The sequence below is a fragment of the Lactuca saligna genome, chromosome 4 (assembly GCF_052625555.1).
Source record: "Lactuca saligna cultivar CGN05327 chromosome 4, ASM5262555v1, whole genome shotgun sequence".
In the NCBI taxonomy this organism is placed as follows: domain Eukaryota; kingdom Viridiplantae; phylum Streptophyta; class Magnoliopsida; order Asterales; family Asteraceae; genus Lactuca; species Lactuca saligna.
The window spans coordinates 31761246-31774891 of NC_136420.1; positions in this window are offsets into that span (position 1 = coordinate 31761246).

The window sequence follows — 13646 nt, forward strand, 5'->3', positions numbered from 1 at the left end:
AAGGACCGCTCAAGGTGTCAATGTGATATGGGTGAATGTAGACCGATTAACGAAGAGTGCTCACTTTCTGGCTATAAGTGAGAGCTATTTTACGGAGAAATTGGTTGATATCTACGTTCAAGAGGTGGTGGCATGACATGGGGTGCCAACATCGATAGTGTCATATCAGGATGTGCTTTTTACTTCCAGGTTCTGGAAGAAATTTCATGAGGAGTTGGGTACCCGACTGCATTTCAGTACAACATAGCACCCACAAACAGACGGGAAGAGCGAGCTGACGATTCAGAAGCTCTAAGACATGATATGCGCATGTGTCATAGACTTCAGTGGAAGTTGGAACATTTACTTGCCCTTGGCTGCATTTTCATACAACAATAACCATCACTCTAGTATCGGTCTGCCTCCCTTTGAGCTTTTGTACGAGAGGAGGTGTCGAACTCCCATCTGTTGGGGAGAGGTAGGGCAGAGAGTGATGAGGAGCAGTGAGATAGTACTCAAGATGACAGAGTAGATCCAGCAGGTCAGGCATAGGTTACTGTCGGCCCAGAGTCGTTAGAAGAGTTACACAGACCGGCGATAATCCGAGCTAGAGTTTTAGGTCGGAGATTTTGTCCTCCTTAAGGTATACCCATGGAAAGTGGTGATCTGATTCAGGAAGCGGGGCAAGCTGGGCCCTAGATATATCGGTTCTTTCAAAGTGATCGCTCGAGTGGGTAAGGTAGCTTATCGGTTAGAGCTTCCTGCAGAGTTGAACCAGATTCATAACACCTTCCATGTGTCCCAGCTGAGGAAGTATGTAGCGGATGAGACGGCAGTGGTCCCTTTAGAGGACATTTAGGTTGATGGTTGCCTGAACTACATTAAGAAGCCGATAACGATCTTGGATAGGAAGGTGAAGGTCTTGCGAAATAAACGGGTGCCCTTGGTTCAGATTCAATGAGACCGGAGGGTCTTCACGAGACACTGGACTGGAGGGTCCAAACCGAGCTAAAACCGGAGGTTTCTTAACAAGACACTAGACTTGAGGGTCCAACCCGATCCGTGAGACTGAAGGGTCATCACTGAGACACATGATCGGAGGGTCCTTATAGAGATATACCCATTAGAGGCTACTTATTTATGTGTGGTATTTTGAGGAACTCACTAAGCTTCTTGCTTACAGTGTTGTGTGTAATGTGTTTCAGGTAGCTCGCAGGATCGTGGGAAGGAGTCGGCTTGATTGTACGCACCAACTAGAGATTATGTTTTAAGGATTCTAGGATATCATCAAACATTTTGTGTCTTGCGTTTTGAACAACTTATACATTGATGTTTTGAGAAATGTGAGATTGTGTTTTATGTGGTTTTAAAAGGGAAATTTTTATTTGAAAAATTATAGTGTTATAGCATATCTCCGTCTTATGAGAACGTTGCTTAGGGCTCCACACTGCTGCTTAATCCCTACATCGGAGGCCGTGTTAGCGACCTACCACTATTTCTTGGACCACCGTAGACCTCTGGACAACATTGTTGGTGTCAGGATTCCATCATCGCAAAATCGGCGAGTGCAAAATCAACTTCACCAGTATTCGCTGCTCCAGCGACCAACGTCCACCGCCCATACAAGTCCATCTCATCGAATCCAATTTCTTTTGTTCAACATTATATTAGTAGGTTCGAATTTTGTAGAGTATGGTTGAAATCCTTTCGGCTTTTGTAAGGTCCGATGAATCTTCAACTGATATGCAATCACTACAAGAAAACAAGGGGTTTTCCTACAGAAAATAGCTACGGAAAATTTCCGTAGCTAATTACCTACGACATAGCTACGGAATATGATGGCCTAATTTAGCTATTGAATAGTGATAGAAGTTAATACGTATGTATTTTGTAGCTAATTACATATGCAATAGCTATGGATTAGCGAAGGAATTAGATATGTAGGTATTCTGTAGGTAATTAGCTACATAATAGCTACAGACTAGCGACGAAAGAAAATAGCTGCGAAATACTGATAGATTTATAATTTCCATTATTATTATTACTCCCATTATTATTTTTATTCATTATTCGAGTCTTAAATTTTGTTTTGGATAATTTTTTTTACATATTTATGACACGAACAATTAAAAATCATACTAATAGTACTATTAATAATAATATTTATAAACATCATAATAATATATAATAATTGCAACGAATGTTTTTAACACACAAACAAACGATTAAACGAAAAAAAAAAAAAACAATGTTTAACACATCAATAAGGCGAAATAATCTATGTTTAATTTATAAATAATGAAAATTGATGATAATAAAGGGAAATATGTATATTTGTATGTGTATGTCTGTATTTATGTATGTCCGTGTATGTGTGTGCGTATATATATGTATGTGTGTATGTGTATGTGTGTTTATGTATATGTATGTGTATGTGTGTATTTGAATATGTATGTGTATGTGTGTGTATGTATATGTATATGTATATGTATGTGTATGTGTGTATTTGAATGTGTATGTGTATGTTTATATGTATGTCTATGTGTATATGTATGTATTTGAATGCATATGTAAGTACATATGTGTATGCGTATGTATTGTAATGTGTATGTTTATGTTTATATGTGTGTGTATGTATACGTATCAAAAATCGCAAATATTAATAAGCATTACAATAGTAAACCATTAAATGAGTAATGGATCCCGAAAGTGCACACGACTTTATGAACAATGTTAATAGCTATAAGTTTGTGAAAATATTGATTATCATGTATAATAGAAGTGTGAAAAAACGAAGCGGAAAAAACGACGTTTGGTGTCCGAAAAATTGAAAGTTACAAAATTTTGTATCTAATTAACTACAGATTAGCTACGAAATTCTGACGGAAAGCATATCCCGTAGCAATTACGTACGTATCCGCTTATAGCTACAGAATAGCTACGGATTATGATGTAGCTATTGCCCTATTCTGCATAAATTACTCTTAATTGTATATTTTCCTATTTTAATAAATGAATATATTTATTCTCATATTTACAAGTATCATATTATTAAAACTCCTCATTATTACATATCACTTATCATTCCACTTGTCAACCTATTAATTATCAATTTCAAATTTATAATTCTAATTACATTAAATTAATAGCTGATTCTCCATTTTAAATTTAAAATTTAAATTTTTTTCACTCTAATAAATTAATAGCATTATATTAAAAAATAAAATAAAATTAATATAGATTATAAGGTGATATAAATTCACATATTTATCTAAATCAACGATTATAAATTTATATAACTAAAAAAAATATTTCTTAAGCAATAATTTATTTAAAATAATTGATTAATAATTTTTATTTTTTAATATGAAAGTTTAATTAATTTTATAACCATAATTCTCGCGAGTTATAATATATATATATATATATATATATATATATATATATATATATATATATATATATATATATATATATATATATATATATATATATATATATATATATATATATATAAGGCACCTCGAAAGATTCCAATTAATCTACTTGTGGAAATATTTGGTTTAAATTTTCTTTTATCCAAATGCCAATATTGTAAAAAAGAATTAAATAACTAATTTTAGATTTTTTTTTTGAACCGGCAAACATATATATAAATAAACAAGGAAAACGCTTGTAGCAAGCAGCTGGAGACGTGGTAGTACATAGTTAAGAAGTACAAGAACATAAACTTAAATTCATAACAACGGAGCTGAGCACCATTCGTTCCAATTCAAGGTCCTACCATAAGTTCCCCGAAAATTGATCCAAATGAAAACCAGAGATTTTATTCATGTTTGCTACCTTTGCTTGTGATGTTCGGCGGTTATTAAAGAGTCTACCATTCATCTCCTTCCAAATGATCCACAAGGTTCCATAGCAGATAACCTGAAGAATGCACCTTTTCTTGGGACAATTTCCCCATCCAACAGCGAAGTCAAGAACATCCACAATTGTGTGAAATGGCGTGTGATTTATACCACACCATTTTAGGATCCATTCCCACACCTCTCTTGCAAATGAACATTTAATCAGTATGTGATCCCCACATTCCACATCATGATTACAGTACGTGCAAGCTATGGAATCCAACCAAACTCCCCTTTTTTGAAGCACCACAGCCGATGGAAATCTGCCTAATTTTGCCCTCCACACAAAGCATGAAACTTTTGGTGGAACCTCTTTTAACCAGTCCATTTTTGAAATGTTGGTAGGGACACTTTGGTCAATTTTGCTCCTCAAACAATATACCCAGTAAAGCCCATCAGTCGCAATTCTATACCTCCACTCCATGATCCCCCCAACTACAGATTTTGAGATTACATCGGAAACAGGAATTCCCAGTTTCACCAATTCCTTTTTTGCCCCTGCTATGTTTTTCCATATACCTGTAATTCTATTATCCGCATAATGATCATCAGGTTTGGATTGGAGGTTATGTATGCATGTCACTACTCTACACCAAAACAGAGATGGATCTGATCATAATCACCACCACCATTTTACCATCACTGCTATGTTAAGAGCCCTGATTGATCCTACACCTAAACCCCCATCATGTTTTGCTGCTGCAATCTTATCCCAAGAGACCCAACAGATTTTTGAAGTGACATTTGAACCACCCTAAAGGAAGGCCCTTCTAATTTTTTCCAATTGTTCAAGTATTCTAGTAGGAGCAGCAAAAAGGGAGAGATAATATGTGGCGAATTACCTAAGACAGATGTGATAAGAGTGAGACTCCCCGCAAATGAAATATTTTTGGATTTTCAGGACGTAAGCTTAGACATGAACTTATCAATAATTGGCTTCCAATTTTATTTTTCAGATTCATATTCGCTCCAACGGGTACACCTAGATAAGTGAAAGGTAGGCATGAAGATTCACATCCTAAAGAAGAGGCCCAATGGGAAGCTTCTGATGGTGTGGAATCAATTCCAAATACTTTGGATTTGTTAGTTTACTTTCAAGCTTGAAGAGACATGAAAGCACCTCAAAATTCGGGCAAGGTTTTGAATGTTTCTCTCCGACCATTCGCCTAAAAAGAGTGCATCATCCACATACAGCAAATGAGATATCACCGGTCCAATATTGGGAATTTGAACTCCCTTAAAGATACCTTTGATACAAGCTGTCTTCAACGCCCCATTAAGTCATTCCATGGCAATGACAAAGAAAAATGGTGAGAGTGGATCTCCTTGCCCACCCCCTTTCCATTGAGAACTCCTTGGTTGGAACACCATTGACAACCGTACCACAGATGCTCTAGCCGAATTTATACACCCCCGATCCACATCCTCCACTTTTCTCCAAATCCCATTTGAATGAGTATCGAGTCTAAATATTCCCAATTTACTGAGTCAAAAGCTTTATCGAAGTCGGCTTTGAAGATCAAAATCTTTTTCTTGACCTTTTTTGCCCATGTACATACTTCGTTCACAATTAAGGGACCATCAAGTATATACATGCCTTCCATATATACCGATTGTACTTCGTCAATACAATGCCCAATAACCCTTTTGAGGCGGGCTGCAAATATAGTAGAGATGATTTTGTACCGACAACCAATCAAACTAATTGGTCGAAAATCACTGAAAAGCAGTGGATCTTTGGTTTTTGGAATCAGAGAGATAAAAGAAGAGCTACAAGAAGAATCAAGCCTTCCAAATCTTTCAAAATATTTGACAAAAAGGGCGATGTCCCCCAAAAAAATATCCCAATATTCCTTGATAAATTTAAACGTAAACCCATCAGGGCCCGAGGCCTTTTCACTGCCACATGCCCATACTACATCCTTGATTTCGCCCAATAAAATGGGTTCTTCTAAGTAGTTCCTGTCAGCCTGAGAGATACGTGAAAACATGGGTCTGTGTGGCCATTTTTCTTTAAATTTATTTTGGAAAAATCGTTGCACTTCTGCTTTAATTTCAATTGGATTTGTGCTCCATGTCCCATTAATCATGATCCCCATGATATTATTCTTTCTGATTCTATTATTTACCCACCCATGGAAGAAGCTCGAGTTTTCATCACCATCAATGGCCTAACGGATTCTGTACTTCTCCTTAAGATCAAGGCTATTCAATCTTTCCAATTCAATAATTTTCTTGAAACCATTTCTCCTAGCTGCTTTTTCTGGTGTCGTGAGAGCTCTGGATTCTGCTATGAGGTCTAAAGCCACCATCTTAGATTTTAGCATGGTTGCAGAAATCGCTAATCGGCTGCTAATCGGTGGACTAGCGATTAGGGATTAATCGGCTAGGCGGGGATTAATCGGGAGATTAATCGGGGACCATTAATTATTAAGAAAATTATTCAAAAATTTATAAATCTAATTTTAATCCTATAAAAAAAGTGATTATTCGGCGATTAGGTCCAATCAGGTCCGATTAGGGCCGATTAGGTCCGACTTTGACCTGCGTTGACCAAACCCGATTAGGTCCGATTAAGTCCGATTAGTTCCGATTAGGTCCGATTAATTCCGACTTTTACCTGTATTGACCAAACCCAATTATAGTGACCGATTAGCAATAAATCTCATCGGTGGAGGTCCGATTAGCGATTAATCGGCCGATTAGACCGATTTCTGCAACACTGGATTTTAGTGATTTAAGTTCTTCAACCTCCTTTAGATAATCTGCAACCCTCCATTCCTTAATTTTATTTTTAGATGTTTGAGTTTGGCAACCAACATACAGTCTGTAGTACCAAAACCTTGGAAATTGAGCCACGCACTCGCCATAATATTTGGAAGGGAGAATTTCATATATACCCCTCTTAAACCTCAAAATATCATATTTGTTCAGCTTAATTTCTTAATATCATATTTATCCTTCATAAACCTTCAAAATATCATATTTGCCCAAATCCTTTTTTATAATGTTTTTAATATTTTATAATCATTTTTTAAAACTTAAAATTACTATAATAATTAAAAAAAGTTAACAATATTATCCTTACGTCTATGATAATGGAATGTGAACTTCTAAATTGTTGAATGTCGTTCTCTTGACAAACAAAAATATTCATCTTCAATCCTCTCAATGGAATCTATATTTTGATTGTTTAGTTTTTTTTTGTTGTAGATGAAAGATATTTTAGATATTACCATTGATATTTGATGTTTAAAAAATGCATAGACAATATTTTGATATTTAAGAATGACATATATGATATTTTGATGTTTAAAAAGGACATATATGATATTTTGAAATTTTATGAATGGTAAATATGATATTTATAAATTTTATGAAAGGTAAATATGATATTTAGAAATTAAATTGGGTAAATATGATATTTTGATGTTTAAGAAGGGCATATATAAAATTCTCCCTATTTGGAAAGCCATCCCTATCCATCCATGAGTTAAAAAAGCAAAATGGAGTCGGGCCAAAGTCAAGTGATGTAGTCGATAAAAGAACTGGACAATGATCAGAAGTCTCTCTAGGAAGGGCTGTGACCACAACATTTGGAAAGACGGATAAGAAATCAGAGCAAACTAAGGTGTTGTTTGTTTTTTCTGAGGCAAAATGTCTGCAGTCTGCGGACCATATCTGTAGACCTCTGCAGTAGAAGAGGTGGATCAAACGTCTGCAGTCTGAAAAAAGAAGACTGTTTGTTTTTTTAACATCTGCGGGCTATTAAAATAAACTGAAATCTAAATAAACTGATTTTTTAAAACTTCAAACCGAATTTTTTATATATTTTTACGACTTTATTATAAATATATAACGAATCTAGATCAACTTTTATGTATTATTATATAAAAAATAAAAATAAAAATGGTATTAATTCATATACATATTTGATAAAAACCAACAACTTTGATTGCAAAGTTATAACTAAACATTATAATTAGTGATCAAAGAATTTGTACATAAATAGATGGAAATAAACTTCGATTTTTTCAAATAAATCTATTAAAAACCTACGATAAATATTTTCTCGAGAAATTGATGATACTCTATTAAATAAAGTTTTACAAAATTTTGGCAAAAAAATATAAGAATATATTTTGATTTTTTTTTCATATTTATATAAACAATTTCAACGACTATTATTATAATAAATTTTTATTTATAAATTTGTTAAAAATATCATGTTTGTATCGTCAAATGTTTTTTTTTAAGTTTTGTAATTTTTTTTTCATATTGTTTATCATTAATAAAGTTGGAAAAAATATAAATTAAAAAAAAAAAAAACTTAAAAAAAATAAAGATATATATGTTTTTTTAAGCTAGAAGATGTCTGAAGATGTTAGAAGACTCTGATCCACATCTGCGCCAAGAAGAGGGCGCGCAGACATTTTTAGGTCTGCAGTCTTCAAAAAAACAAACAGTATGCGAAGACTAATGTCTGCGCGTGGTCTGCGCGGTACAGACAGAAGACGTCTCGCAGATCTACAGACAAAAAACAAACACTACCTAAGTATCTGTCGAGCTTACTTAGTTTTAGGTCGTCTTGACAAAAATACGTAAACATGTGTCCGCCCATTTTTAGATCAGCAAACCCCCATCATGGATGAATCTGTTGAATCCCATTGCAGTGCGTTCACAAAAGTTTGAGTTAAACCTTTCCTCAGCTCTTCTAACCGGATTAAAGTCTCCCAATAATATCCATATTCCTTTTCTCCGTTCCATGAGGTTTAGAAGATCAGCCCATGGTTTCTCTTTTTCCAGGATGGCCTGAGGACCGTATATATTGGAAAGAATAACAGGTTTATCAATTCCAACCGAATTACCAATATTGATCAAACAATATCGAGATTTGATAGCATCAATTGAGGTGAATACAAGAGGATCCCAAATGTTAATTAAGCCTCAAGATCTACCGGTTCCGTGAACTTTGTCTGCATCACATTGGTCAGAACCCTAAAAATTAGCCACATTTATATTGTCTGCAGATTCTGCAAGTTGAGTCTCTTGTATACCAATGAACGAGAGTTTGTGTGATCTGACCAATCTGCTAACCCACGCCGCTTTACGATCTTTCCCCATCCCGCGAACATTTAAAGTCATAATGTTCATTGGATAACGTTTAACTCACCTGACTCGCCCAAATTTTCTTCTAGAATGGGGTTATCCTTATCGATCTCGAACCCAATTTCTCTTCCAATCAAGCAAGTCTTTTCAGTTTCACTAAGGTTCTGAAAATCGGATGGTTCATCCCCATCTGGGTCAACAAAGGAGTGTGCAAGGGGTGGCTCGTTGTTAAGGTCTAAGTAATTGTGAGTTGGGACCTCGGTGGATTCTGGTGATCTAGATCTTCTCCTTTTTTGTGAGGTTCTGTCATGTGCCTGGGACGTGTCAATATTCATGTCAGTGGCATTAGGAATTTGATTTGGAGCCACGGACGGGAATGGACCAAACCAACCACGTGGAACATTCCATGTTCAAGCACGTATCAGTGCCCACAAGTTGAGTATTTGATTTATCCCCATTACCTAATTCCAAATGATTCGAATGAACCTTTATTGTATTCCCAGTATTATCTCCTTCAATTACAAATAACTGCAACTCCCCCTGATTCATCAATGCGTTGGGATTAACAGTGACATTCCCAGTATCGACTGGTGGTTTCTCCTTCTTCCATTTCATTGGTATTTGATGCCAGTGTATCCTTGTCTTTTTCCCCTACCTCTTCTTCCACCCCGTTCCTTTTGTCATGCCTTAATCCAGAATTAGAGACAAACGTTTGTTCTTCTTCATCGAATGAGAAGGTTTTCTCAAATTCAACGATACCTATCGTCAGAAGCTCACCCCTAGTCTGTACTGTAACTTCATCATTAATGTTTTTCTTTACTCCTGAGGATACCAATCCCCGAATACAGGATATGTCATCTCTATGCATATAATCATCAAAGGGAATCATGATTTGACCATACCTTGCAATGATAATTCTAAAATTTGCTTCACACCAGTGTTTAATAGGTAAACCCACAACTTTAATCCAGGCCATCCTCTTGAATCCTACAATATGAGACTCATCTCTAGTTAAGCAATTGAACCATTCTTTCCAATTTTCTTCCTCGAGTAGGAAATTCTGAGCGGATTCAGTATGAGCAAACCTCAGAAGAACTCTAAGTCCACCTGTGTATTTCACATCTATCCATTCGTCATAATGGATGGATATGATTTCCTTCATGTGACCCAGATGGTGAACTGATTTTGCTTCCCCATACAGTAATTTCGAAGCCAACCACTTTACCATTGGGCCACCGTATACCAGTTGAATCAGTGGTGGTTAGGTCTGCAAAGATCTTGCGGTTCAGGCTCTGTTTCTTGTAACCTTTGCAAAAGATCTCCCATCTCGAAATCCACCTCTATTAGCATTACTGACGGTTGACGGAACCTTCAGGTTTTCGAGTGGCGGGTTTTTTTCTGGAGCCGCCTTGATCACAGCCTCCCTTCGCCTATGCCTCTCCACGTTAATCTTCAAATAATTATCTCTACATTTGGTTCCGTTAAGTTGATTCTCCATAGCCCTCACGTCTGAGACATCAACAAATCTAATGAATCTGAAATATTTTCCGTTCTTACCTTTCCTTTCTCCGAAGTATACATCTGTTAAACTCCCAAATGGCGAGAAAATTTTCCTAAACTCCTCCTTTGAAGTTCCTTGGTTATGTTTCTCTTCGCCGGAATATTCGCCGGTTTTTTAGATGATACAGAGATAGTGCAACGAGAAGGTCAATTTCAACACTAAACGGGATTAAACAACTCAACTGATCATCAACCTTAAAATCCATTAATGAATACAAATTTGATTAAGAGTTGACCCCTTAATAATGCAAATAAACAAAGAGAAAGTTCAAGGATATTTATGACAGATTAACTCCCATTCCCACTCTAGAGTAGCATTTGATTTTTTTTCTTTGGAACGGGAAGATTTTACTAAACAGGTCACGACCCAAAAGATGTTATAAAGTAAGGAGTATACTACATTATATGGGTTTATTAAAGAAAATAAAAAAAACATAAAAATATAACAATTTAAAAAATTTTAATTTATAAAAAAATTAAATACTAATTATTGAAATTGAAGTGATTATTTATCTTTTAAATTTAAACTAATAATTTAAATAAATAAACATTTAAAATAATTGGATTCAATTTTTAAATTTTTTAAATTATAAGGAAAATTGTATTAATGAATTGATATATATATATATATATATATATATATATATATATATATATATATATATATATATATATATATATATATATATATATATATATATATACTAGCCGTTACCCGCGCACAGCGGCGGGGACAAATAGCTTCTTTCAACGATTTTTTTTTAAAGAAAAATGTTATGTTCCAAAAGAAAGTTCATGTCGTGGGTGAGAGGAAGGGCGGTAGTCGTGATAGTGGTTGATTGAAGGCGAAAGGAGGCAGAGCGGCTGTGGTGGTGGTGGTTATACTGTCTTGGTTACTGGTTAGGGTTCTTCGAGAGAGTGTGCGTATATTTCTTACTTTGAAGAGATTACGAAGATAGATATTATGAGATTGTTTGTTACCAATGTGAGAGAAGAGATCCTCTATAAATTGTTGACATTGACCGCTTCAAATGGTTGAAGTGTTGAGATTGACGAGTTCAATTTGCAAATGAATTCTTCTATTAATTTAATACGAGATTTTTAAGGGATAAAGGATATGGTTAAAGTTTTAATATTATTATATTATAAATGGGTTGTACTTCAAGCTTAATAGTTTGGACGTCTTAAAAAAATAATATTATTATATTCAATCTATTTATAGAAATAGTTAGATTTCTTTTATAAGTAGTAAAGATATATATATATATATATATATATATATATATATATATATATATATATATATATATATATATATATATATATTATTACATTTATTACATTTAAGTATTATATGAAATTTAATAAAATGAATAAAACCACAAAATGACACATAGATATAATTTAATTTTAATAAACCATAAAATAACATGTGCCGTAATATATAAAAGGATTACAAGTGGTAAAATTATTTTCATTTATTAAGGAGGATATATATATATATATATATATATATATATATATATATATATATATATATATATATATATATATATATATTACAATTGAAAATTACTTTAAACATTAATATAATCTCAATGATATTAATCTTGTTAAATATTTTAAAACTTTAATTAAATATCTTTTATTTTTGAAAAATAAATAAATGAAGTATTCTTATAATAATATTTAAAACTCAATTGTATCTATTTCTTCACATTTTGTAAATCTTTTAGACAACATATAACTATTTTTTTTTTTAACTATTTACAACCCATCACTACAAAAAAAATGTTAATCAGTGACGAAAACAAAATGATCACTAAAAATAGAAAGAGTCGTCAATAAGTGATTTAGTGACCAAAATTTTCATCACTGAGTATGTTACTAAACTGAATAGTGACTAAAATTTATAAGTGGTCACTAATTAGTGACTAAATATATTCGTTACAAAATCTGTAATGATTTATTTCGTCACTAAATGTGTCACTATTAGGTGTGTCAAACCCAATAAATAATAAGGGTACAATACACTCCAAATACAATGCTTTAATGCACTAAAAATGGTACAAAGGAAGCAGGGTTGAACCACTGAGACACGAGATAAAAGTTTTGCTCAAGGTACTTTGGTCACAAAGGTTTTTTTTGTAATAGTTAAATAATGAAAATAACAATCTACTTTGAAAACATGCAGAAAAGGAAATAGATTTGTAAACATGTTGTTGAAATGCTTCCGGTTCTAGTTCTCGATGTTGACATTTAACTTGATTATGAATTGATGTAATTTATGATTGTTATTCTATATTGGCACTGAAAGATATTAACACGCTCTAATACCTCTCGCTTGCTAAATTATCTAACCAAAACACGCTTTTTGACTAGACCTATCTTTACTAATTCAACCTAAATATGCTCTTAGATTGTATTGAAAAATTGTATTAAGTTTTATATAAGCTTCCCAACAATGTTCATTTCTTCTCATACACTCGGAAGTGTGAAAACGTATGATATATGTTCTATAATAAGAAAACTTATTTTTTGATATCAATTATTAACTTAATAGAACTATTAGGTGCCCTAAAAGTTAATTAACTACACAAAAATTCAATTCTAGAAAGTAGCCAATCAAACACAAATCAAATTTAAGGGTTTTATTTTAGATAAACACATAATCACTAGAATAGAATCACAAATCAAACATCAAATCACATACTTCAAGTCAAATAATCAACATGTTTTGAACAAGAACTAGAAACTACAGTTTCTTAGCTATACGTGGCTAAGAACAAATCAAACATGAAGAACGATGGAATTAAAATGCTTAATGTTTACAAAATGGAAATCAAAAGTGTTTGCAATGATTAATAATCATCAAGAGCTCCAAAAATTCTCCCAAAAATTGCCATCTGTTCTCCAAAAACTGTTTCTCATGAAAAAAAGGAGACTTCCTCCAATTTAACTCCACAATTAACTGCTCAGGTGCTTTCCATAAGACCATGTGTTTTTGGCATGGCCATGCCTTTTGTCCATGTGTTTTCAGCATGATCATGTGTTTTTTATCATGTGTTTTTAAGCATGGACATGACTTTT